This window comes from Pleurodeles waltl, chromosome 7, assembly GCF_031143425.1.
Source record: "Pleurodeles waltl isolate 20211129_DDA chromosome 7, aPleWal1.hap1.20221129, whole genome shotgun sequence".
NCBI classification, from domain to species: Eukaryota; Metazoa; Chordata; class Amphibia; order Caudata; family Salamandridae; genus Pleurodeles; species Pleurodeles waltl.
The window spans coordinates 111,573,042-111,600,764 of record NC_090446.1 but is presented as its reverse complement, the minus strand read 5'-3'; positions in this window follow the sequence as shown (position 1 = coordinate 111,600,764).

Below are 27,723 nucleotides of genomic sequence, written 5' to 3'. Positions count from 1 at the left end.
ATCCACCCAACTTTTAAAACAGATTCAATATTAAGAACATCAATACTTCTCTTGCAGCAAAGATATTCCTTGTCCAAAGTTATAGAGGCTAAAATGCAATGTAATAAACAATCTTTGGCTAATTCCTTTGTCAGCCTACTCAAATATATGGTGGTCATAACAGAGCTAGTAAATTGTTGGCCAATTTTCTCAAAATTTGGAAGCAAAAATCTAATATAACAGTCTTTATTGATGAAAACATAAACAGATAGACTGATGATTCTAAAATACTGGAGTGTTTGATAGAAAACGACACTAAATTAAACACCCGAGTATTTCCTTAGCAATGAGCAATTAGAGGACTTTTTTTCAATCAATTCCTATTACCCGATAGTACAGTAGATCTCTCTTTCCTCAACACTGTAATTTCCAAACACGAGATTAAATCAGCCATTACTAAACTCCCCTTGAATAAAGCGCCAGGACCCGATGGTTTCTCGAACCTATTCTACTCTCAATTTAATGATCTTTTAATTCCTAAGTTATTCTTTTAATCAACTTTTTTTTCATTGATGGTCACACGCAAGGCACATTTTCTCAAGCAATGCTATGTTTGCTCCCTAAAAAGATAAAGACCTATCTAGTTGTGGCAATTATAGACAGATTTCACTCATTAACACTGATTGCAAGGTTTTTGCTAAAATACTAGCTTTGTGTATAATCAAGAAATCTCACAAGTGGTGGACAATCATCAATCAGGTTTCATGAAAGAACACTACATTTCTGATAATTCCAGAACCTTCCTTAAAATCATTCACATGGCCTGAAAATCAAAAAAACCCTTAGCCGCCATAACTTTAGATACTAAAAAGGCCTTTGATCGGGTTTTTTGGAAACTTATATTTTCAGCTTTGAAATGGCATGGTTTTGGTCCCCCTATTCCTAAATATATTAGTCTCTTATATTATGAGCCCTCTGCTTCTGTTTTGGTAAATGGCAAACAATCACATTATTTTCCGCTTCACGGAGGAACTCGATAGGGTTGCCCCTTATCTCCCCTCTTATTTATTCTATCTTTAGTATCTTTTTAAAAAAAAAAATGATGATCTTCATATTTTACCGGCTTTCAGTACAAAAATACAGATGTGAAATGTACAACATATGCTGATGATATATTGTTATATGTATCCAATCTCCATACCACAATCATGGAGTTTTTTTCATTACTAAATAACTTTTCTGCAGTATCCGGTTACAAACTTAACTTTGAAAAATCAGAAGTTATGCATTAAATAAATATTGCCTTCCTGCAATGTTCCCTGATACATTTTTCACATCAAATTCTAAGCATATTAACGGCCTCATTACGGGTTTGGCAGTCCCACCAAACTTGCGCCAAACTTGCGGCGTCTCCCCGTCCTATTACAATGTTCCCACAGTCTTACCAGCTGGAACATTGAAATGGAGTGTTCCCGTCCGATTAGACTGGCAGGAACAATCCAATGAGTAGCCGAGTGTTATCTCATAGCACAAAGGGGGCCGACCAGCACCGTTGGAATGTGCACTGCCTGCAAAGCAATGGAAAGGCTGGTGATGAGGGGAGTTAAGTTCAGCGCCGCCCTAGCTGAGTACAACTCTGACTGCCATCATGCCACAGGAAGCTATGTTCCTGGTTGGGACGGCGGTCCCCTAGCGGGTCTGCCCTCCAGGGTTGTAATTGGCCAGTCGGACTGCTCGCACTGACACTGCCCGACTGTCAATGCAAGTATGGTGGTTCACGGACTTCGACACTCGTATTGAGGCCCTAAGTGTTTATGTATTCTCTACACTAATACCATTTAAGAAACCATTAAAATAAATCTTACTGAAGTTAATTAAAAAATGTCCACTTTGGTGGATGGCTGGTGCCGTTTATTTCTGTCCTGGTGGGGTAGAAAATAATGTTGGCATCAATAATCAACTTTGTTTATCCATGCTCCCAGTTACAATTCCGCTCACATTCTTTAAAACTATTAGTCATACATTAGTCAGATACTTATGGAATAAATGTAAGTCAAGAATTTTGCTTGCAAAACTCAAAAAAACTTAAGATAAGGGAGGGATTAATTTCCAGAATCTCAGGCAATACCCCTCTGCCTTCACATGTAAGCAAATATGGACCTCTCTCTCAACTACCCCTCTTCATTCAACAACATTTTGTAGTCAATTAGAATTTGCACAGATTACATCATTTTCACTAAGGGAAGCTATTCATATTTCTCAGTCCCAAGGGATTTTTTTCACCTATATTTACCCACTCTATCTCAGCTGCCAAACCTTTAGTTGTCACTTATAATACTCCCTCAGATATTCTCTGACAAAATCCTATATGCTACAACAAGCACATAAAATTGAAAAATCGATTTCTCTCCTGCAAAGAATGGATACACAAAGGAATTATAAACACAGGTCATATACTCTCTAATAATTTTACTCTTGAATTTAAAGACATTAAAATAAATACAAAATATCTTCCTATTATTCTGCCCAATATCATCACCTTAAGACGATACTTTTTCAATTTCTCTCACATCTCTCCCCTCATGTATCCAAAACACAATTCTCCTCTTCCTCCCCCTGATTTTTCTTCACCAACTAAAGCATCCCAGATATATAAAATTCAGAATTCTTCTTCTTCAGTAAGAATAAAATCCAATATAGAACTACGGTGGGAAACAGATCTTCATCAAGATTTTTCCATTCAAACTTGGAAATCAGTATGGGCTAAGATACATACGACCTCTGTTTCAGCCAGCACTACTCAAAACATAATAACATTTTTGCTCCAAAATGCCTACATACACTTAAGGTCTCCAAAGATGCAAAGTGTTGGTCCTGTCCACACGACAATAGCGATTTTTACACGTTTTTAAAATTTCCATTGGTTAAAAAATGTTGGCTACATATATAGGACAAAGTTAATTAAATTTGTTCTACTGATATACCATTGATTATTATACATCTTTTTTTTTCTCAGTGGCAATCTCGAGGTACAGTTGGGAAATTTGTTGATTTGATAATTGCTATTGTCTTACCAAATATTACATTAAATTGGTAAGATACCACAAATATGTCCTACATTGGCTGGTGGAATGTAGTCTGTCATCATCATAGACTGGATAGAGTACATGCCAACTCTCTCCCTTTAATGATTAAAGAAGACTTGTTATGGCTGCCACTCACTTCCTTTTTACCTAGGCAAGCACTGCATTCCTCCTCTACCACTATTACTTTTGATCCCATATGAGGTTTACACAGTTTATAAGGTTGCTGTAAGAATTATAGTATCTTCAATAATTCTGCATCAAGACCTTGTTAATATTTCATCTTTTTTTCTCCTTTTCTCTCCTCCATGTAATTTAACATAATTTTTCCATGTACAATGGTCAATTTTAATGCTATACCTTTTTCTAAAAGTTCAATTCATAGTTAATTCCAACTGTCTTTTCTCATATAATGTTTTTCCTCTTTGCAAGCTCTTTAATAAAGCATTATGTTAAAAAAAAGAATTAACATTTTAATCCATTATCGTAAATGAATATACACCCAGTACCACAACAAAGTTGACTACTAAACATAACATGTAAAACATAAATACAAAATTGAATAAACAAATAAGCAATCAAAATCGATCAAATAATCAACAAATTAATAAATTATTGTTAAACAATACATAATTAAACTCCAGTCGATAAATTCCCCAATAAACCCAATAACTCAAAATAAAAATGTAATGTGTAATACAAAAATTGACTACACCTTTAAACAATTAGGTAATAATAAAAAGATAGAACATGAAACATAACAAAAAAAAATTATATATATATATATATATATATGTATATATATATATATATATATATACATATATATATAACTACTGGCAGTCGCCAGTAGGGAGTAATAGTTAGGACCTAGTTTCCATAGGAAAAGCATTTTTTGTTTTGCCAAAAAACGTTGGCGCCGTATGACGAAACTTCACAAAATTGTAATAATTAGTACGTCACTCAGTCAGCTGCTGTCTTAAAAGTTTAAGGGTGATTTATCAAGCAGACACTGAGAGAAAGGGGCAGTGCTTAAAACACTTTTTTACACCAAATTTGGCAGAAAGGTAGCTCTTAGTCCAGAAAGAGCCTTTTTTGTTCATTGTTGTATATACGTTAAGTAGTTTTTGAGATATTAAGAAATATAGATATCTTGGGACCCAGATCCTACGCGGATCCAACCGTCCCCCATGCTGCTATCTAATTGGCTGCCAACACTATAACCAGGAAGTGTTGGCAACCATTTTGGGACTCTGACTCAGTCCCAAAATAAACTTAAAGGGAGCAGGGTAGGAATACCTTGACACCCCAAGCCTCGATCTGGGGACCCCAGGGGTCCTGCCAGGACCAAAAAGTATTTTTATTTAAATGTTGCCGCAAAATTGCAGAGGATTCCTGTATTTCAGAAAAAAAAAACATATGGGATCTCCTGCGCTTCTTTAAAGTTTATACCCCGGGTGGGACATGGTCCCTGGGACATGCTGCATAATAAAAAGTTAGGAGGGGGTGCACGTGGCCCCCCTCCAGAGGCTATAACGAGCCCCAGAGACCTCTGACTTCCTGGGGCATTATTTATACATTGGAGCATGCCCTTTGGACCCCCTTTCCTCATGCTTGTTAGAGCCCTGGGGACTACCGCCTCCCCGGGGCTTCATTTCAAATTTGGAGGGGGGCACACAGAACCTGCAGCATTATTTGCTGCTCCCTTAATTTGTGAGCAATGCAGGCTCCCGCTGGAGGCAGGGAGCGGCCAAGGACCGCAGGACATTGAGGTTCCCAGCATATGAAGACAGTCAAGGAACAATCACATTCATTAAACAGAAGTACCCATGTTTGGTAGAGATTGAACTCTTTGTAGTCTTGTCATTTTCTCCACATGAGGATTCATGTCATCAATATCAACACACAATCACATACCAGAATTACAGACACACAAGGTTGCTGGAGATATTACCCTGGGGTCCTTTACGCAGATGTAATATAGAATATGCACCATTCATTTACCCAATAGGACACCACTTCCTAATTAGCCAGTAGAAAGTACTCCAGCTGGGTAAACATTTTTCAGAAAATTGTGGCCTCTTCTAATTAGTTCATGATCCATTCTGACAGTGACACTCATTTCATAGAAATCAAACCTCAACGGGAACCATGTACAAATATAAACAAAGTAGGTGCCCCAGTTGAAGCTCCCCTTCTGTAAAGTACAAATTATCCTAACTTGTGGCTCTTCACCAAGGCAAACCTAGTGTGTTTTGTCTACAGTTCCACCTTGAAAAATTATCCAAAATCCTTGATAGAGGGATTGCATTGTTGCTCTTTCGGAGTGCAATATCGTCTAAGGTGGCCGTGACAAGTGTTTTTTTTTTCTTGTCATCTGTTGAGAACAGAGCACGCTGGTCTCCCTTCTAACCACTACGAGTATGCAAATGTGTAAAATGACCTAGAAGCTCCGCCCTTTTGGCTGAAGGCCCATGGCGCAGGGTTGGATATAAACATTCCTCTAACCTTTGTTTTTTTTCAGTGAATTTCTAAGTTTTTTTTTTTAATCCTATTTTCTAACTATAATGTCCTCAGAACCTTTGGCTTTTGAAGTAAACAGACATATATATATATATATATATATATATATATATATATATATATATATATATATATATATATATATATAATCACAACAATGCAACCTGTCCTTTAATAAACCTAACGACCCCAAAAATATAAAAATAACAATTATATATAAAAATCAATAATCATTTTACAGTGTCATTCATAATTTAAAAAAAACATATAAAAATAAAATAAAACACCATAATAACAAATCGTACTGTAATAAAAATAATATTGAAGTAAACAACATTTTAAACTTTGATATTAGTTAGCAAAACCCTAGCCAAAAAGCACCCGAATGCTGGACAAGCTCAAAGGCAATGATGCAGTCAATGAATGATTGATCACAATGCTAGGTCCTGAGAGTCAAAGCTTTGTTGTGATGTAGTGTTCTTTAAAAAATGCATCCAGCAGTTTACTAAATTGAAGCATGGCTGTGGTGGCCCTGAAGGATATGGAATGTCATTCCATATTCTTGATGCATAAATGGCAAGGTATACCTCCTTGTGCTTTCTCCACTTCTTCATCTTCAGTTTAATATTGTCCTTGTTGCGGGTGTGCAGAGAGACTCTGGGGGTGATGAGTTCGTAATCCGTGTGGCCAGTGAGTGCAACTTGTCATGGTTTTGAATATGGCGCAGACAGTTTTAATGATGACACAAAATGGCAAAGGGAGCCAGTGGAGTCCCATCACGGTAGAGTTAATTTGGTCTAATTTCCTCAGGCACAGAAGAGGTGTGTATTAATATCATCATTTTGTAAACACTTTTTGCTGGATTGAGGCCTCTTTTACTACAGTTTTTCATTGGACATTGCCTTCTCGGAGGTGGGGTACTACAGAATGTTCCAAACACCTCGTGACTTCCAGGGAGCCCAAGAGGGACTTTAATTTAAGTTCCGAATAACAATTTCACTATCTCTTAAGTTCGCCACCCTCCACCCTGAATAATGCTTGAGTGCAGGTTCAATGAAGTAGCATGCTTTACCTGTCCCAATGCTTTAGATTAGAAATAACCTTGATGGGAAAAGGGGTAAAGAAGATAGTGCAATTGCCATGCTTAAGCAGGTGTCATTGTCTTGTTATGAAATATTCTGTGTACTTTATAAAGCATACTCATTCTGAGATTCTTGGCACTGAGCGAAACAAACTAGCTAAATCAGTGGTTCCCAACCTATGGTCCGGGGACCCTTGGGAGTCCGCAAAGCCTTCTCAGGGGGTCCGTGACTGCTTAGAAAAATACAAAATATTAATAAATTAGGTCCCCAGCTTTCAGTAATGACTCAGTGGGGGGTCCCCGGATTCCAATAATGATTCAGTGGGGATCCTCGGGTTCCCGTAATGATAAAGTGGGGTTCCACAGAAGTCAAAAGGTTGGAACCACTGAGCTGAATCAGCGAGGTCAGAAATCAGGAAAAAGAAAACCCATAAAGAAAATAGAACTTACACAGGGACATTGTTCAAAGTAATGTTTCAGTGATTTTCTAAAATGTATCCAATTGGGTTAAATATGTATCATGTATGGCAAGCTATTTGACAATTTGGCAGCTGTGAGGAAAAGGGACATGTTGCACAGGTCAAGCTTTAGGGACATCAAGGTGATTAATTTAGGACATACTACTAAAACTTGGCGGCCATGAAAGTGAGGTCTCATGATGTAGGTCATTGTGAATGATTGTCCTGACACTGCTGTGAATGTGGAGTCAATGGAGGGGTCTTAGGACTGGTGACATATGGTCCTCTTCTGAGCCTTGAGAACAATGTATAGAGTACGCTCCTTCCTACAGCTTGTGACAGTGATAATGTTACTCATACAGTTTATCGAGATGTCACAACATGCTATTGACACTGTGAAAGAAAACAGACACCCTGGGTTTAATTCAAAATAAATAGCAAGAGAAAAAATATTCCAAGTGCAAATTACAATGTCACCATTTTTGCCATCTGTACCACTGGCGCACATTATACTGAATTCAGTGTATTTTTACTCTAATTTTATTCATTTTCTTTTTTGCAGCAAGTCGAGTAAAGAACATGTAGGGCAACCAAAACTCCGCATAGACACTAATGAGCAGATGCCAAATACTCTTCTTGTGGGAAGAATGTCAGAGGACCCTGGGATGGAGATACAGTGGAGTTTGGTAGAAAGTAGGCTTCACTAAATTTGCAGTTGTAACTTGGCTATGCTAATTTTAAAACAAGACTGTGGTTTTTTGAACAGCTATGCTACATGTGCAATGTACAACAGAGAAATAGAAAATTACTGTACATTTAAAATGTGTTAATGACTTTTTCTCTATTCTATATTTATGTTAGGACATTTTTTCAGTTAGTATCAGAGCATTGTCTACATATCCATCTATAATAAGTGAATGCAGGTTGTTCAATCGACAGTAATGAGCCACCTGGTGGGACAGCCATGGTCAACATTATGTAAACATAACGACTGCAGATGTCTCATTCCAGATAGGATTGACGTCTTGGTATGCTATGTTAGATAATTTTATCATTGGCCTTGTCTGCTATCACTTAACATACTTGACTTTTTACTTGAAGATGTGAATGTCTATGGTTTAGGTTTGCCCACGAGTGTCATGCGTGCGGTTGTTGATGGAGAGTCTATCCCAAGGAGAGTGAAAGTATGCTGTGTTAGAAGTTGGATTTTCCATGAATTTGTGTACTGAGGAGGGAGTTGGTAATTGCGACCTGCCAGTAACACATATGTGGGGATGAGGTGATATTAGATAATGTTTCTGGCCTATATCACAGCAGGAGGGCATGTAATTTATCCTACACCTAAACCATGTCAGCTATGTCAATTAGTCAGTCTACGTAGGACCTTGTGCTGCTCTTGACCTTTTCTAAGTGTTAAGTGGAATGTTTGCATGAGTGGGTGTGTGGATTGCATAGAATGATTGAGTTGTTGATGATTATTATTGTTAATAATAACCTCAGACTGTTAGACTGGGGATCCCTCTAATCCTAGACTAAGCATTTTAATTAACCAGGGTGAAATTGATATTGTGCCTCTGTAAACTCACGTAATTAGAGAAACTTTGCATTCCACTTCCTAACAACACTAATGACAGAACGTGAGCAGCTATTATTCACTGTTTATCTTTCTTGCACAATTCATTTTTTAAAACGAAATGCATGCAAGCAAGGATACATTTTTCCCCAACATGTAACACCAAATGCTGGTTTGCATTTTGTATAATTGTGCGCATTTTTGCATAATTTGTCTTAAATTTTGCGTTACAATGCAAAAGCTAATTACTCGAATTTCACACACCACCAATTTTAATTTGTTGTTAAGGTTAATTATAGTAGGTGAGTCTTTCCGTGGTTGTGATTCACTCAGGGTGAACTACCTGGTAATCTAAGTCATCTGGGTCCCTTGTTTCCCTTTGGTCCTGTTTCTTTGTCTCTCGTAGATTTCCGAACATGCCTGGAGGCTGGAATTATCAATTTCTCTGAGTCTGGCGTTTTACACTCTTGTTGGTAGACTCCCATCTGTGCTAGTGGGTTTATCCAACAGAGCGCCTGCATTGTTTTAAAGGAGCAGCGTTAAAACATTTAACCTTCGCACATAATAGTGGGTGGTGAGGTTGTCGGATGAAGGATGTCCCTAGGACAGTGTGTCAAAATACAGAGACAGAGCTTGAAACCCTCTCATTAAACCCGAATGAGTCAGGCTGATGTAATGGGAATGCCTTTAGTTTACTCTGCAGAAGGGTGTGTGACTTTCAACTTCTACCTACCATGTGCCACCTCTGGCAGTCTTATGATGTAGTTGCTCACCTGTGGGTGATAGAGGAATGAAGGTTGGATGGAGACAGACATATCAAACAGGTAGAGAGCTGACCAGGCAGTCAGGAATGTAACTTCCAGGGATAGATCAGCAGAGCAAGGCACAGCTCTGGTGTGTATGCCTCCTGAGAGGTATCTCTGCTGTCTGCGATAGACAAGTGGCACTTCTGCTGTCTGCACTGATCAATTGACCAGTCAGCTGTGAAAGATTGATCTGCCAAATGTGAGGGATTGCTCTGCTGTCTCTATTAAGTGACAGTAGCTGTGACTTCTGTGGCAAGTGAGGCACAGTTCTGCTCTCTGTGTAAAATGAGAGGTAGCTCTCCTGTCTGCAGTGAATGACAAAAATGTAATTTGAGATGTGGGAAATTCTTCTCTCAATGGCAAGTGAATATTTGGCCTACTGCCCTTGTATTAGGAAGGGTGACAGTTTATTCCCTTACTAAGTGCTGGTATGTGCTCAGAAAAAAAGATGGCTCTTGCATGTTCTCTTTTAATAAAGTGATTCCTTTAAAAAACGACTGCAACTTCTTGTAATGTTATGCATTGCAATGGTATTTTATGGCATAATCTGCTGTACTATGTTATTCTATGCCATGTTATGGATTTTAATGTCAGTATTCACAATCCTAACATCTCTTACACAATTCTTGGTATTTAGCCTGCCAGTTGGTAGTTGTTCCAATGGATGAGGCTCTCAAAAAGGCCTGAGGACTTGCAAACTTCCACTAAACCCAAGTGACTGGTACCAGAGGGCCTATGTTTGACTAACTCTAGGTGCGTGACTCACAGCCTGATTCCCAAAGGTAAAGTTACATTTTTGTGTAAGTTTACTATTTCTTTTCCAATTACCTAACTACAAGATGATAGTAACTTCAGGGTGAACAATTCTGCACATAAAAAGTTAGGCCTGTGCTATCTTTATGTGCACGGAGTTCTAAGCCCCTACTGTGGAGACTCCCCAGTTGTAAACTTACTATTAACTCGTAGTTTGTGAACAGAAAAATAGTAAACTGACAGAAAAGTGTAAGTTTACTTTTGTGAACAGGCCCTCAGTTTCTCTATTTGTCAGTGTTTGCATAAGATGATGTTTGACTGAGTGAGTGCGCCTCGTGTCCTTGCGCTAGTGTCCATTTGGCAGCCTAGTGTCAAAGGTAACAAACTGATTGGGTGTTGCTGGGCAACCGAGTTTTCACCAGTACCTATACCTCAGTTTTGTGTATAGCTTCATCATTCAAGAAGATAGATATGCTCACTTTCATTCTGGTACATGCAGAGAATAAAGCTGTTACCTCCACGTGATAATTCTCAGCTGTGCCATCGCTGCTGTCATCAACAACATCAACAAACAGTGTTTAACAGCAGTGCTTTAAATGGGCCGGTACTGTCCGGTACTGAGTACCGGCACTTTTTTATTTTAAGAGGGAGAGTACCTGCACTTTTCAAGAAAAACGTAATACTTTTAATTGGAGAGTACCAGCACTTCTCAGAAACTAGCAGGTACTCTGGAACAGAGTACCTGCACTTCTATTTTTCCATTTCAAGCACTGTTTAGTAGGACCGCTTAAACGGCCACCACCCCATTGGTTGATGTCTTGCTAGATACCCAACAAAAGATTCTTTACTGCTGCAGGGGAGCTGGAAGACTTTGTTAAAAAAAAGACATTTTGCAGTAATTTGTATATAAGACTCACACAGTGTCACACATACAGGTGGCACATGATCTTGCATCCAGCTTTCTAATTGGTATTTCACCACTGAGAGCCAAGGCGTAGACTTGAACATTGGGAATTCGCCCCCTAGATGCGGTTATGGAGACTGGGCTCCCTGAGCCACCAGCAATGAGTCCACTGAATGGATAAATTAGTTATTAGACACCACTGACACCACTGTGCCGATTTAGAGCATAATTTATCGTGTTATTACACATGTAGGTAGTTTCTGACTTTTTTACTATCCACTTATATTTCCTTGTTACTTCATGTAAATTTTCCTTTACCAAGTGCACATAACGCTCAGGCGATTGTGGAGTTCTTTTATTAATGTGCACTTTATTTACTGTTTAAAAAAAACTAAAATACAAGACACACCTTTCAACACACATCCAGACAAAATTAGATACAATTGTGCACTTCTGACACATTCTTACTATCATTGACAGGTCCATGGGGGTGTAAATGAGGATAACTGATAAAGTACCCAGTTTTATTCAAACACCAACTAATAACAAAAAGTTAAGACAATTGCACATTTCCAGATATAAGCACAATATATTAATATAATATGATTACTACACACCAGCATGAATTTCACATATCTGTTACCAAAACTTATTTTTGTAATGAGAACCTTGAATTTGCAATTTTCTTCAAAATGTTTGTACGATGGAAATTATCCTCATATCTGTAGAAATAAAAATGAAATAATCTTGGACTTCAGTTGTGATTTCATGACTTGAGATGCACAGTATTATAGGAACGAACAACAATGGTTTCATTGTTACATTAGTAAAAATGCCAGTCACTTAAAATGTGCTATGGCTTCACAAGATATCAAAGTACATTTAAGCCCTGATCGAGAGCTGCATGGTATTGCCATGGTTCAAGCTCTGCATGCAGAACTTACATTACTGAATGGTAACATCAAGTCAGTGCTATACAATTATGAGTTAAAGCCCATGGAATGGGGAATAATCGTGTGGGACCGGAATTACTGGTCACAACGCAACACAAACTTCTCAATTCTGACTGCTTGGATGCATACATTTGTCACTTGCCCTAAGCAGCTGGCAAGAGCATGCTGGGGCCTCTTTGTGGAGATTAGGTGGGTAGAGGAAAGGAGGTGTGGGAAGAGGACGATGGAAGGGGATGGTAAATTGTAGCATTTGGGGGCATTGTATGCTCCTTCTTGCTGAATAAAATGGGGACAGAGACTGCTGCTGCACCGAAAGCCTCATGTAAGATTTCCAGGTGGAACTATTGTGCAGTACAATCTAGTTCGGTGTTCTAACACCCTCAAAACTAGGTGCCACTCAGAACAAAGTGAGGAAGAAATCCATACGGGAAATCCGCTCCGCCTGACTCATAATCAAGGGATTAATCTCAATAGTTTTTTACAAGGCTTCCTGCTGCCCTGGCTGATCACCGACATCAATATGATTTAGAGCATCATTTAGAGGTTGGCAGCAAAAGGCACACACCTATTGCCTATCTCTGGGTTCCCTCATCTTGTACAGAGGTTTGAGAACCAGTGACTTTCCAGTGGTGGAGCTTCAGTCAGCTCTGCCATCGCAAACGCCTTCACTAGTATTAGTACACAAGCCTTCAGAGCATCAGAACACCAAGCTTGTTTTGCCCTGCCAAGGATCGCCAAGTACAGCGATATGGTAATTGGCTGGGAAATTGATCAATGCCCCCCACATACTGAGATAAAACTCCCAGCACATAAGGCACGTTAATTTTACTTCTAAAACCACGTATAGCGTTAGACTGCCTTTGAAAAATGTTAAAAAATGCCAGCTGATCTTTCTTGCAGGAGTGGCGCGCTGAGCTGGCTGGAATTTCAAAATGTATTTCAAAAGTGCTCCTTCCATGTCATTTGAAGCAATTTCTGCAAAAATTGCAGATCAAATAGGTGGGAAGGACTAAGTTGAGTGGGAGGCTGCCACAGGGCCGATGGAGGCATATCCTCTGTGGCCTAAAGGCTGGTTCACTCAACTTTAAAAGAGGGCCAGGGGAGTAGCTTTTGGGGCTTACACTTCTTAATAAATGTATTTTGTGTTAAATAGCTGGATGCAGGTGCTTTCAGCCGGGCATGGTGAGGTGTCTGTCGGATTTCATCAGGAATATTTTACACACACAGACAAAAACGCACATTCACTCTCCCTCTCTCTGGAAAGACTTACATTTTTTTGGTTATTTCACAACATAATGCACTTTCTCTCACTTAGTACACTTACCAATCCGCATTCCTCTCTCTTTCCATTACCTCTTAAGGCCCTCTCTTCCCTCCCACTTGTCTTATAATGTATTTTGACATTCTTTACCAGCGTGATTGATGGGAAATCTGAAGCTAACACCCCCCCTCAATTATACTGAACAAGCTACGGCCCTGAAGAGGGCTTTAGCCATAAACAACAACGTTAGAGCATGAGTTATAGTCTACGATTCATTGTAATGACCCCTTATACACAAGTTAACAAGTTATTTACAATTTTGAGACTTAATAACCGCTCATGATGTTACTTAGGGGGTCATTATGACCTCAGCGGTCTTTTTGAAAAGCCGCTGAGGGACCGCTGTGCTGAAGAACACCAGTGGTGGCGGTTTTCCGCTCGGCGTATTATGACTGTTGGCAGCTCTCCGTCCTTTTTCGGACGGAGAGCCGCCAGCAGCCTTACTGGCAGGCGGCAGGGAAGTGGAAGTTGCTCCACCTCCCCCACCACGCCAACAGAACACCGCCCACCGAATCACGTCCTGTGATTCGGTGTGGCGGTGTTCTGTTGACGATGTGGTGTCGGCGGAGCAGTCCCCATGGATCCCGTCCCCTCCCGGAGGATCGACGGACCAGGTAAGTCGATCGTCCGTTAGGGGAGGGGGGTGGGGGGGTGTTGTGTGCTTGCTTGGGGGTGTGCGTGTGTGTATGTAGAGGGGGTGTGTGAGTGCGTGCATGCTTGTGGGGGTGTTGTGTGTTTGGGAATGAGTGTGTGTATGTCTGTGGGTATGTCTGTATGGATGTGTGCATGTATGTTTGAATGTGGGTGTGCATGTCTGCCTGTGTGTGTGGATGTTGGCATGTATGTCGGTGTGTGTGCGTGTATGTGTGTTGGTGGTGCCTGCATGCGTGTTGTGTGTGAGTGAGTAATGTGATGTTGGGGTGGGGAGGGGGGCCCTGCCACCATTGGGGGGTGGCAGGGGTGGTGGGGGATGTAGGGGAGGGAGTTGGGTGGGGGTTGGGGGAGACCCCTATCAGTGCCAGGGAAGGAATTCCCTGGCACTGATAGTGCTTATCACCATGGATTTCATAGCGGTTTCAAACCGCATGAAATCCATGGTGGTCAGCCGGGTCCAAATACCGCCGGCGGTATAGTGACGGCCGCCGGGCTGGAGACCCAGGTCTCCAGCCCGGCGGGCGGAACGGAGAACCGGCGGATGACCATGGCGGTAACCGCCATGTTCATAATTAAAAAAAAAAGACCGCCAGCCTGTTGGTGGTCTTACCGCCGCTTCTCCGCCTTCCGCCAGGGTCATAATGACCCCCTTAAAGTCCAATAGACAATTTTTCAGTATGAGATATTTTGTGTAATTTATCAAGAGTTTACACCCAGCTTCTCCAGGAAAACAATTTGCATTGTACTCATATCAAATTACAACCACAAATGTAATTAGCCAGGAGATGATTTTTCATATACTTTGATGTTTATACACTACATAAATACATAGATAAGAAATAAAAAATATCTTCGGACTCATAGTTAAATTGGAAATTAGTGTTATGACTTCACTCTTACACAACTGTAAAGTTTAGTACCAAAATGTACCCTCCATGTTATGAATAGGGTGGATTACATGCCTGCTTAATTGCATCGTTATTCATTACAACCAATAATTTACATTATCCTGGGTATCATTATTTTTTTAATTCAATATTGACAAGTACAAGTTTTACCCTAAAAATAGACATAATATGAGGATTATGGTACTTGCCCCATCGAAATTCACATGCCTCAGTAGTTGCTGGGCCTTTTTCACTCAAAACATTTCAACAGGTTTTATCTCCTGAAATTTATCTGTTAAAAATCCTTATCTTGCATTTTTTCGTCAAATGTATATCTCTAACATTGGTGAAAACAGAGATGTGTACTGGTGCCTGAGCTTTACAATCACTTGTAGTCGAGGTCTAGTTATTTTGCCTCTTTATTAGCTCCACACGCCACCGAAGTTAAGATGCTTTCGTTATTACATTAAATTGGTAGTCTTTGGGGCCTAAAATGTTTTTTTAACATTTGTAACTTCTTTAAAAGGCAGAAGTGAAAATTGCAACTAATTCTTCTTCACTAAGGGCCAGATGTATGACCTTTTGTTTTGCGACTCGCAATTTGCGATCCGTTTGGGAATTGCAAATTGCGAGTCACAAAACGTACAACAGTGTTAAGTACACTGTGATTACCAATGGGGTCGCAAATGATCTACCTCATTAATATTTATGTGGTAGGTCGCACTTTGTGACCCAATTGGGAATGGCCGCACTCAAAGGGATGGTGACCTCCTGGGGACAGCAGCCCACCATGTCTGTGACTACTTTTTAAATAAAGCAGTTTTTTTTAATGCAGCCCATTTTCCTTAACCCCTTCGCTGCCGGGCCTCATCCCCCTCGGGTGCCAGGCCTTTTTTGGCTATTTGGGGCAGTTTGCGTTTAAGCCCTCATAACTTTTTGTCCACATAAGCTACCCACGCCAAATGTGCGTCCTTTTTTTCCAACATCCTAGAGCAATGGTCTTCAACCTTTTTTTGGCCAAGCCCACCAGCAAACCTTTTTTAGGGGTTGGGCCTCCCCCACCACTACCAGAGTAAAATTTCTGTATGCTGGTACTCTGCATCATCGATAGCTATCCCCACCTGCATATCCCAGGTCATATCTGGTTATATTTCGCAAATAATATTAAATATAAGAGTGCTTAGCAAACTGAAGATTTGTGAGTCCCTGTGGTTAGATGACAGAGGCTTATTAAAGGGTTCAAATCATGTTTCCAAAAAAACTTTGCCCAAAAATGTACACTGTTGCTTTATTTTCTACAGAAAACATATAATTTCATTTCATATAGATAAGAACACTTTCAAAACTAATGTGACAAGTGTTCCTGTTTATCTACACAGAGGCCGTCAATCTGTGGCTGTATCCTTGCTACTGCCATCCTCAGGCTGTGCTCCACTTCTAGTCTCGAACAATACTTTGTTTTCAATACCACAAGAGCTGAGAACCCAGTCTCGCATAAATACGATGAGCTGAAAGGCAGGAGAGGTTTGACAGCAATGTTTGTCAAAGCTGACTGTTCTGCAGGCATTTTCAGCCAAAACTCCCCCAATGACAGTTTGCTGAATTGCATCTGCAGTGTATGGTCACTCTGGAGCTCAATTAGGTCTTCCTGCATGTGAATAGGGAGATGGGTCCCCACCTCCGCCATAAATGGCTGAAAGACTCAACCATTCATGTGGTCATTGTTCTCGGGGAAATACTTTTGTAAACTGTCCCTGAGAGATGACAGGTGATTTTTTTTATTAACTCAGCAACTCCTGCAATGTCATATTTGGTGTCTTCAAGAGAAGCTGCAAGACATGGGAAAGGCTCAAAGAGACCAGCTTCAATTCTTCTTCTCCATAACTCCAGTCCAAGAGTGCTCAGGTAGAAGCAGCAAAAGGCAGTGTTTAACTCCCCTTCACCACTTCCCAATCTCATATGCAGGCACAAAAAAAAAGCTCAAGGCACAACAAGTATTTTGGTGCCTCTGTGAACTTTGTGTTACTGCATCAGGACATATTGGTTTGGAACTAATTTGATGTAGCATTTTAAGAAATGTGCACTTTTGCAATATCTGTGTATTACTTCTGACAATAGATTTTTTCATTTCATTTTTCATCATTCCAAGGCCAGTGCAGTCTGGACTTTGAGTGAGTTGCAGCTGGAAGGCCCCATGCCATGTAAGACACAGCCAGAACTGCCATCTTAAGATGGCTCTCCGAGTACTGCATAACATGGATTACCTGAATGGGCTATGCTGGCTAACAGGTTCTGCTATAGCCTGGGTGTGCCGCCCTGCTTCAGAGCAGTCACCCGACCTGAAGAGAGGGATGATGAGTGCTCTGAGTGCCCTAAACCTCTCTTCACTGTTTCATCCCATATTATTTTCTCCATTTGTTTGTGTCTTAGTGCTTGGTGACCACAGGAGAGTCAGAGTCTCTTGGCAAAAATGTGAAATTGGGCCATGACATTGAAAACAAAGGTTGGAGAATGCACTGTTTTGCTTGTTTCAAACACACATGCAGAGACAATGCATCATATATGTGTGAATCAGTGTAGAGAAGAAAATGTTACATAGGGCAAAGGGGACTGTAGGATTCACATTCCATCCATACTGGTAGACACTTTTGAAAACTGAGTAGCAAAGTGTACGTAAACCCATGTTTCAATTGGTTAATTCATATCTTCAATTTCACAGTTCAAAAATTATAGTCAGCACATTCAAACAGGTCAGTAGATCCAAAAATAGTTTATTGTTAAGTACATAGATGACCGGAAGTCATTGTAATGTGGATTAGTGATGTACAAATGCCAACACGTGTTTCGCCTCCTAGTGGTATGTAAACCTGGGGCTTTCTCAAGGCTGAAAAATACAAAGGCAAATTAAAAATAAAAAGCACCTACTTATAAGAAGAACGAAAAGAAAAGACCTAGGGGGCCATTATGACCCTGGCGGAAGGTGGAGAAGCGGCGGTAAGACCGCCAACAGGCTGGCGGTCTTTTTTTTCGAATTATGACCATGGCGGTTACCGCCATGGTCAGCCGCCGGTTCTCAGTTCCGCCCGCCAGGGCGGAGACGACCGCCGGGCTGGAGACCTGGGTTTCCAGCCCGGCAGCCGTCACTATACCGCCGGCGGTATTTGGACCCGGCTGACCATCATGGATTTCATGCGGTTTGAAACCGCCATGAATACCATGACGGTAAGCACTATCAGTGCCAGGGAATTTCTTCCCTGGCACTGATAGGGGTCTCCCTCACCCCCCACCCCGACTCCCTCCCCTACACCCCCCACCACCCCTGCCACCCCCCAAAGGTGGCAGGCCCCCCTCCCCTCCCCGACCCCCAACATCACATTACTCACTCACACAAGACACGCACGCAGGCACCACCAACACACATTCACGCACACACACCGACATACATGCCAACATCCACACACACAGGCAGACACGCACACCCACATTCAAACATACACTCACACATCCATACAGACATACCCACAGACATACACGCACTCATTCCCAAACACACAACACCCCCGCAAGCATACACGAACTCACACCCCCCCTCTACATACACACAAGCACCCCCATGCACGCACACAACACACAACACCTCCCCACCCCCCTCCCCTAACGGACAATCGACTTACCTGGTCGGTCGATCCTCCGGGAGGGAACGGGATCCATGGGGGCTGCTCCGCCGACACCAAACCGTCAACAGAACACCGCCACGCCGAATCACAGGACGTGATTCGGTGGGCGGTATTCTGTTGGCGTGGCGGTGGAGATGGAGCAACCTCCACTTCCCCGCCGCCCGCCAGTATGGCTGTTGGCGGCTTCTCTGTCCGAAAAAGGACGGAGAGCTGCCAACAGTCATAATACACCGAGCGGAAAACCGCCAAGACTGGCGGTCTTCAGCACGGCGGTCCCTCAGCGGTCTTTCAAAAAGACCTCCGAGGTCATAATGAGCCCCCAAGTGTCACCCAAGTGCAACCATCTAAGTGGACACGAGCAAATTGGAGCCAGATACCATGAATATGGTTAGTGAAAAAGACTGTCTTATAGAGTAGTATATATAATTGCCAAACTCATAAGACACCAATGTGAATATAGATGCATACAGTACAGCAATAAGGGTGCTAGTGAATATAAACAATCAAGCCTGATAATAGATAGGGAGTGATCCCCAAGACAAGAAGAGAGAGAGAAGAGTAGGTGAAAAGAGTGGGTTATATTCAATAATAGCAACAAGACCCTCTGTGGTGAATAGTTTCAACATTGTGTCAGAAGTCAAAAGAAGGTAACCCTAAGCCGGCTGATCTCAAAAATCTCCCATGCAATCCTTCACCCAGGTCCAATTATCATAAACTGATGTAATACTTGTTCAAACATTCTTAATATGAATACATATAGGGTCTCATTATCAAACTGGATTAATCAAGGAGCACATCTGAAACAGTAAAGAAACACGATTATGCCTATAAAGGTCTCTATGGTTCCATGTACCGAACAGCTCATATAAATACAAGTGGCTGCTAATGCAGGGTTAACACAAAACAATCCACCACTAGCTTGTAAATAAATCCAGATATACACGTTCATTCCAAGTGTACATAGAAAAGTCAGTTAAGTATATCACTTTGTCCACTAGCTCCTGTAACAGGTACAAGTACAATTTTCCATTAGTGTGAAAAAAACATGATCACTTATGACATAGTGATTTAAATATCATAAGACAAGTTCAGAGAAATTAGTGGAGAACATAGTGCATTGTATAACATACCAATATATAAATGAAAAACTAAATTTCAAATTGAATGCTCCAGATCGTAATAATAACTATAAGCAAATTCTATCAGATTTATACAGATCGGGTGAGTTCATAGAAACACTCACCGAACAGAATTACGGGATACATCCCGGGACAAAATACCGGCAAACGTAGAACTGGGCGTTTTAATTCAACACCATTTTTATTTACAAGAAAGGCAGTTAATCCTTCATTGTTTTGAAAAGTGTTTGGTTTGGAGTAACACCAACTCATGATTCAGAACCTAACACAGTGGTTAGGGTTGACTTTAATAACAATAATTTATTTCCACCATGCAGCCCCCTTTTTAAGCAACCTCAGGATAATGAAAGACTGGGAGAATACATAACTTTATGACCTGTAGCATGTAGTTTGCATGCAGCTCTTTGCAAGCAGTTCATAACTCACTGTGCTAAAATACGATTGTATGTTATGAACTGCACAGTAACAGAAGAATCTCTATGACAAAAGCAGTAACCTACTGAGCTATGCACATAAAATATTGTTCTTTGATGTGCATAGTGCACGTTCTTTGCAGGAGGCATATTTACCCTCTGCCCTACCTTAGATGAGTAAAAACTGCACCTAGACAAAACTCCCTTCTCTCTCCACCAGGTACATTAATCACTGGAGTTAACTTGACACTTTTATTGTTGCTCAAAAAAGTGCTGAAGATACAAAGAATTTTGCAGTGCTTCTAAAACTACTGCACTGCTACAAAGCCATTACACGCTGCTCAGTCAAAACAACTTTAATTTAAAACTGTCAGGGTATGGTTTCCACATATAAAATGTGTCCCACATTGAATTACTGAACAAATTTAGGATGAGAACATTCTTTTCTACCTACCTGCTAAGCAAGAGGGACTCCTGGGTCCCAAATGCAAACCAGCCACCTTAAAAAAAACGCCTCCTCCCCTCCCCAACCCTTCTAGCCTCCCGGGAAACACCCGATGTGCGGCTTACATGCAATTAATTTTTATCTTCTCGAAACCAGCGAGGCAGAGAAAGGCAAAAAGAAGCTACAGCGTTGGCAGGAACCAAGAGGCCAAGGGCAGCAACCACAAGGGGAAAGGCAGCAAGAAGGAAACAAAAGGCAGCAGTGGAGAAAAGCTACTAAAAGCAAAGTAGTGACCATTCTGTAACTTTATAAAGGTAGAATTTGCAGCATTTCCCTCTCCTGCTGTGCTGCTCTCGCCGTGATTGGTGCAACGTCACAGCTAATAATGCTGGCTCATGATTGGAAACTATGACAGTGCAACCAATCAGAGAGCTCCATTAGAGATGAGGGAAAAAGGAAAGGAAACATACTCTTTCGACGTTCGAAAGTACACAATGAAAGGTGAGGTTTTATTATGAGGTGCGCGCCCCCCCGCCAGGGATGAAGCCCCCCCCTCCCGGGTGACGTGCCACAAAATTTTAAGACCACTGTCCTAGAGATTCTAGAGGTACCCAGAGTTAGTGGGTTCCCCTGATGGAAACCAAGAAATTAGCCAAAATACAGCAAAAAGTTCGTTTTTTTTTTAACAAATGGGAAAAAGGGCTGCAGAAGAAGGCTTGTATTTTTTTTAACCTGAAAATGGCATCAACTAAAGGTTTGTGGTGCTAAAATCACCATCTTCCCAGCTTTCAGGAACAGGCAGACTTGAATCAGAAAACCACATTTTACAACACAATTTTGGATTTCACTGGGACATTCCCCATTTTTACTATTTTTGTGCCTTCAGCCTCCTACCGGTTAGTGACAGAAATGGGTGTGAAACCAATGCTGGATCCCGGAGACAGAATTCTGAGTTCAGCAAGGGGTCATTTGTGTAGATCCTACAAGGTTTTCCTACAGAAAATAGCAGCTGAAATAAACACATATTGAAGTTGAGGTAAAAAAAAAAAATAATTTTTTCTCCACATTTTACTCTATAACTTTTTCCTGTGATGTCAATTTTTTAAAGCAATATACCATTACGTCTACTGGACTCTTCTGGTTGCAGGGATATATAGGGCTTGTAGTTTCATCAAGAACCCTAGGTACCCAGAGCCAATAAATGAGCTGCACCTTACAATGGGTTTTCATTCCATACCGGGTATACAGTAATTCATTTGCTGAAATATAAAGAGTGAAAAATAGGTATCAAGAAAACCTTTGTATTTCCAAAATGGGCACAAGATAAGGTGATGAGAAGCAGTGGTTATTTGCACATCTCTGAATTCTGTGGTGCCCATACTAGCATGTGAATTACAGGGCATTTCTCAAATAGACATCTTTTTTTACACACTGTCTTACATTTGGAAGGCAAAAATGTAGAGAAAGACAAGGGGCAATAACACTTGTTCTGCTATTCTGTGTTCCCCCAAGTCTCCCGATAAAAATAGTACCTCACTTGCGTGGGTAGGCCTAATTCCCGCGACAGGAAACGCAACATTGTCACATCACATTTTTACATTGAAAACTGACTTGTTTTTTGGAGAGTGCCTAGCGGTGGATTTTGGCTTCTAGCTCAACCGACACCTGGGCATTTCTAAAAACTAGACACCTAGGGGAATCCAGGATGAGGTGACTTATGGGGCTCTCACCAGGTCCTGTTACCCAGAATCCTTTGAAACCTCAAACTTGGCAAAAAAACACCTTTTCCTCACATTTCGGTGACAGAAAGTTCTGGAATCTGAGAGGAGCTACGAATTTCCTTCCACCCAGCATTCCCTAAGTCTCCCAATAAAAATGGTACATCACTTGTGTGGTTAGGCCTAGTGCCCATGACAGGAAATGCCCCAAACCACCATGTGGACACATCACATTTTCCCAAAGAAAACAGACCTGTTTTTTTGCAAAGTCCATAGCTGTGGATTTTGGCCTCTAGCTCTGCCGGCACCTAGAGAAACTTAACAAACCTGTGCATTTTTGAAAACTAGACACCTAGGGGAATCCAAGATGGGGTGATTTGTGGGGCTCTCACCAGGGTCTGTTACCCAGAATCCTTTGCAACCCTCAAAATGTGGCCCAAAAAACACCTTTTCCTCACATTTCGGTGACAGAAAGTTATGGAATCTGAGAGGAGCCACACATTTCCTTACACCCAGCATTCCCCCAAGTCTCCTGATAAAAATGGTACCTCACTTATGTGGGTAGGCCTAGTGCCCGCGAAAGGAAATGCCCCAAAACACTATGTGGACACATCAAAATTATCAAATACAAAACTACCTGTTTTTGCGGGGGGACACCTGCGTTTTTGGTCCTGGGCTCAGCAGCCATATGAGAAAATCTACCAAACCCAAACATTTCTGAAAACTAGTCACCCAAAAGAGTCCAGGGAGGTGTGACATGTGTGGATCCCCCAGAGTTTTCTTACCCAGAAGCCTCACCAAACCTCCAATTTAGCTAAAAAATGACATTTTCCCACATTTCTGTGTGGAATGACCGCACCGGCACAAATTTCCTACCACCCAATATTCTCCTCAGTCTCCTGGTAAAAATTATACTTCACTTGTGTAGGTGGGCCAAGTGCCTGTGACAGGAAAGAGCCAAAAACATGTTGAAAACGATGGGGAACCAAAGCAGGTCCAAAAGGCCAGTTTGAAAAAGAATGTTTTTAGGTTGACAAGTGGGGACCGGATTTTTATTGGTATAGATGCAACAATGCTGGGTGGTAGTGATTTTGTGAATTCCTGCAGATTCCGGAAGGTTCCATCACAAAAATGTGGGAAAATGTGTGTGTCCAGCAAAGTTGGAGTTTTGGAGGGCATTATGGGTAAGAAAATGGAGCGGGTGCATGTGAAGCACACCACCCTGGACTCACCCAGATGTTTAGTTTTTAAATTTGTGTAGGTCTTGTAGAATTTTCTAGATGGCAGCTTCCCAAAGTCCACCAAGTGCAGCCCTCACCATTCCAAGTGGGATGATTCTGAGAGTTAGACAAGCTCCCATGGCCCAAATGTAAAACCAAAACCCCAAATAATCAAATGTCCTCTTGCTTGCTGTGGTATAAGATGTTTTAGTGTGGGGGGGGGGAGAGCTGAGAGACTGTTACCAGCTTCAGTTGGGGTGGGGACATAACCATGCCCATACTGGTTTGTAGCCACCACCGCAGTATTTTTTTGTGTGAATTCCCTGACATATAGTAGGCATTCTCCCCGGGGAGTGGATCGGGGGTAATTGCCCCATATGCCCACCGGTGGCAAAAAATCCCTGTTTTCTAGTGGTTAGGCCGATGTGCCCCCAAGGTGTGCTGAAATGGCCTAAAATAATTTGCCCCCCAGGGTAATGACCCTTGCCTAAGGGGTCGCTCCCCATCTGTAAAAAAAGAAAAAATCCCTGGTGCCTAGTGGTTCCTGCCCCCAAGAGGGGCAGAAGTGGCCTACAATAAATGTGACCCCCAGAGGAGCGACCCTTGCCTAAGGAGTCGCTCCCCTTATCAATGTAAACAAAACAAAAAATCCCTGGTGTCTAGTGGCTTCTCCCCCCCCCGGGAGCAAATCAGCCTAATAAATATAGGCCGATCTACCCCCTGGGGGGCAGAAAAGGCCTAATAAACAGATTGTCCCCTGGGGAGCGACCCTTGCCAAAGGGGTCGCTCAACTTAGGCCAATTTCATTTTTTTTAAAAAGAACAATCCCTGGTGTCTAGTGGCTACTGCCTCCCCCCCCCCCCGGGGGCAGATCGACCTAATCAAGATAGGCCGATCTGCCACCGGGGGGAGGGCAGAAAAGGCCTAAAAACAGTATTGCCCCCTGGAGAGCGACCGTTGCCCAAGTGTCTAGTGGCATTCCTGCAGCACGATCGATATGCGATCATGCTGCTGGAATGCTCAAAGAAACATGCAAAGGGAAGGAAAAGCCTTTCCTTCCCTTTTCATGTCTCTCTGCCTCCCCTGCCCCCGTACCGATGAGAAACGAATCTGTTTCTCGTTGGATCGCGCTGGAAGCATGCTTCCAGTGTGATGGGAGGCGACCTCTGATGAGGTCAGCACTTCATCATTCTTGATGAAGTCCAGAGTGTAGTCCCCTTGCCTTCCTGTGCCTCTTCGTTATTCTTTTACATTTATTATAATTTTGCCAAATTTTGTCTAACTTTTCCAACATTTCAAGTAATAACGGAAAAACGAATTATGGGAATTTTGGACATCCCATATCAATATGTTTATTTAGTATCTGAAATGACTTTTAATGATCGCTAGCAATGGGAAAAAAAAACAATGTTTGGCCTTCATACATGAAGTTTACCAAAGTCGTGTTTTAACCCCATCTCTATTTTCTATATGTTTGACTGACTAACTGCACGGTGGCATTCATGTTACAACCAGATCATATATCACATTCCTTATCCTCAGAAAATAATACTTCCTTATGCCAACTACAATTTGGATGCTCAAACGAATATGAATTAACCTGGCACAGGCTATGGAGATTTTATTTTTATTGAAATGTTGGTCATTTACAATATAATGAGAGTGTGACTACAGAGGGTATGCAACGCGTTCTGAACCACGAAGCTCAAATATATCCCAAAGCATGGTAAGTAACCCATGATTACAGGCGATATTGTGATTAAAACCTGCATGTGTATATGCTGTGTCTATTTTGCAGTATCATTTCACAGACTAGAGTCCTCTTCTTTTAGAGATTTGCAGTGTCCACGTTTAGGGTGAATATGTTGAATGAGTACATATGTATATTGGGAAGGATGTATTGCTATGAACCACATTTTTTAATATGTGCTGGCAAAAGCAGATCCATTTTTCAAAAAATGTAAAGAACATATATCATTTTTCTGTTCCCACAAGGTTCCTTACTAAATAACAACAGACAGGTATAAGAGCCATTTGTCTCTTATGTTCACATGGAATGCAAGTATGATGTAAGTGGGGAGTCCTTTAGCCCTGAAAAAGAGCTCTGACTAATTTTTGCACCTCAGTAGGTCAAAAGCATTGGCAATCTCAAGTGGTTAGGTGGAACACAAATTTTCACCTTTACACCACGTATTTAGGACCTAATTTACAATCTTTCGGAGCAGGGCATCGCCGCACGCCTTATTGCTGCACTGCCCTGTATCAAGAGAAAAGGGCAGGATTGTGCCGTATCAATATGATACGGCGCATTCCTGTCCATTTCCCCAGAGCTGGCTCACAATGGGCTGCTGTGCACCAACGCAGGCACCATTGCATCTTTCTGCACAAAAACAATCACAAGAGGCATTTTCCACTTTCTATGTGTGCTGCATTCTGCAGCACACATAGAAAAAGGAAAAACAAGGAGAAATAAAGGTATTTTTGTAAATGAGGCACTTATATCTAATAATAATAATGCCCAGTTTTGGTTGAGTCCACTAGAGTAGTATCATCTTACTCCAGTGTGGCAGATTGCCGATGATGAAGCATGCCACGATAAGTTGTGGGTGAAGTGACTTCTCAAATATCTCCATATGAGTCCGGAGGTCGGGACTGTTTCCGCTCCTTAAAAAGGAACTTGTTCACAATTTAGTTCCCGCCACATTCAAGTACACTGTGTGTATGTATTATTGAATGTTGATGCCTAGCTCCTCTTTGCTGACAATGTGGTTTTGTGCAACTCCACTTCCTTTGGACTGCAAAGACTTCTCAATACATTCCCAGAATATGCTGTTTAAATAAAATGCAAGTGAATATAGCGGAAAAGAAATAGAAAGCTATGTTTTCTATACCATAAAAATGGCGGCTGCGGTGCAGCAATGGAGTGCACCACAGAAGGTAGTGGTCATCTTAAAAATATAGAAAAACAATGTTTTCTATATTTTTAAGATGACTGATAACTGCTATCGGTTATGACAATGCTGGAACATTTTAAAAGTCTCTGCAGTTTGCAAAGCCAATAGCTTTGCCCACACAGCATTAGCAAAGTGAGACCGACTGACTTTGCCAATGCTTGCTTGGTATTGCATTGACTGCCATGGTCTATCTCTGGACATCATTATTTTTTCTGTACCCTTATCATTCTGCTTCTCCTTATTTATCTGCCACCACCCTGTACAGACCACCTACAGTTTCTGATGGATGCCACTAGTGTTTGAGTTTGGCCATGACTCCACGAAATGTGAAGAGTGTGGCCTTAAGAATTCTATGCATTTAGCTCCCACACAATCTAATTCAGATAGAACAAAAGCTTTGCTGCTGAGCTGTCCTCCAGAGCTTCAACAACTTTTTGGTTTTGACTAGTCAGAGTGAACCAGTCTTTTGAGATGACAATGAAAATAATAGGGATAATTTACCCTGCAATGATAAAAGATTTTGTATGGTATTACAGGAGCCAATGGGCTGGACACATCCCCTGATGTTGGGTTGGGTTCCCGTGGGACCAATAGTGGAGTACAGGACATCCTTTGTTGTGGTGGTACAATGTGCAGCTGTACACCCACACGGACGACACCCTAAAGACAGCCGAACACCTCCACTTCCAGATTCATACGGACCCCAACACTACCCTCAGAGGAACCCTCATATACCGCCCCCCAGGACCAAGAGCCCCCTTCAGCGACACCGTCTCCGACCTCGCAAGCACCCACGCCCTCACCTCTCCAGACTACATCCTCCTGGGAGATCTTAACTTCCACCTGGAAAACAACAACAACGCCAACACCGCATCACTGACCACCAACCTCCTCAACCTCGGACTCCGTCAGCTGGTCAACACTCCCACCCACATCGCCGGACACACGCTTGACCCACTCTTCACTTCAAGCAACCACATCTCTTTCAGCCACACCTCCGAACTCCACTGGACCGACCATCACTGCGTCCACTTCTCCTTCAAGAAAAACACCGAACACCACCGCATCCCTCTACCGCCTCACCGCCGCTGGGGAAAAGTCACCAACGACCAACTAACCAGCACACTCGAAAGAAAAAACCAGCATGGTTCACAGCCGAACTGACCACCTCCAAACGCACCT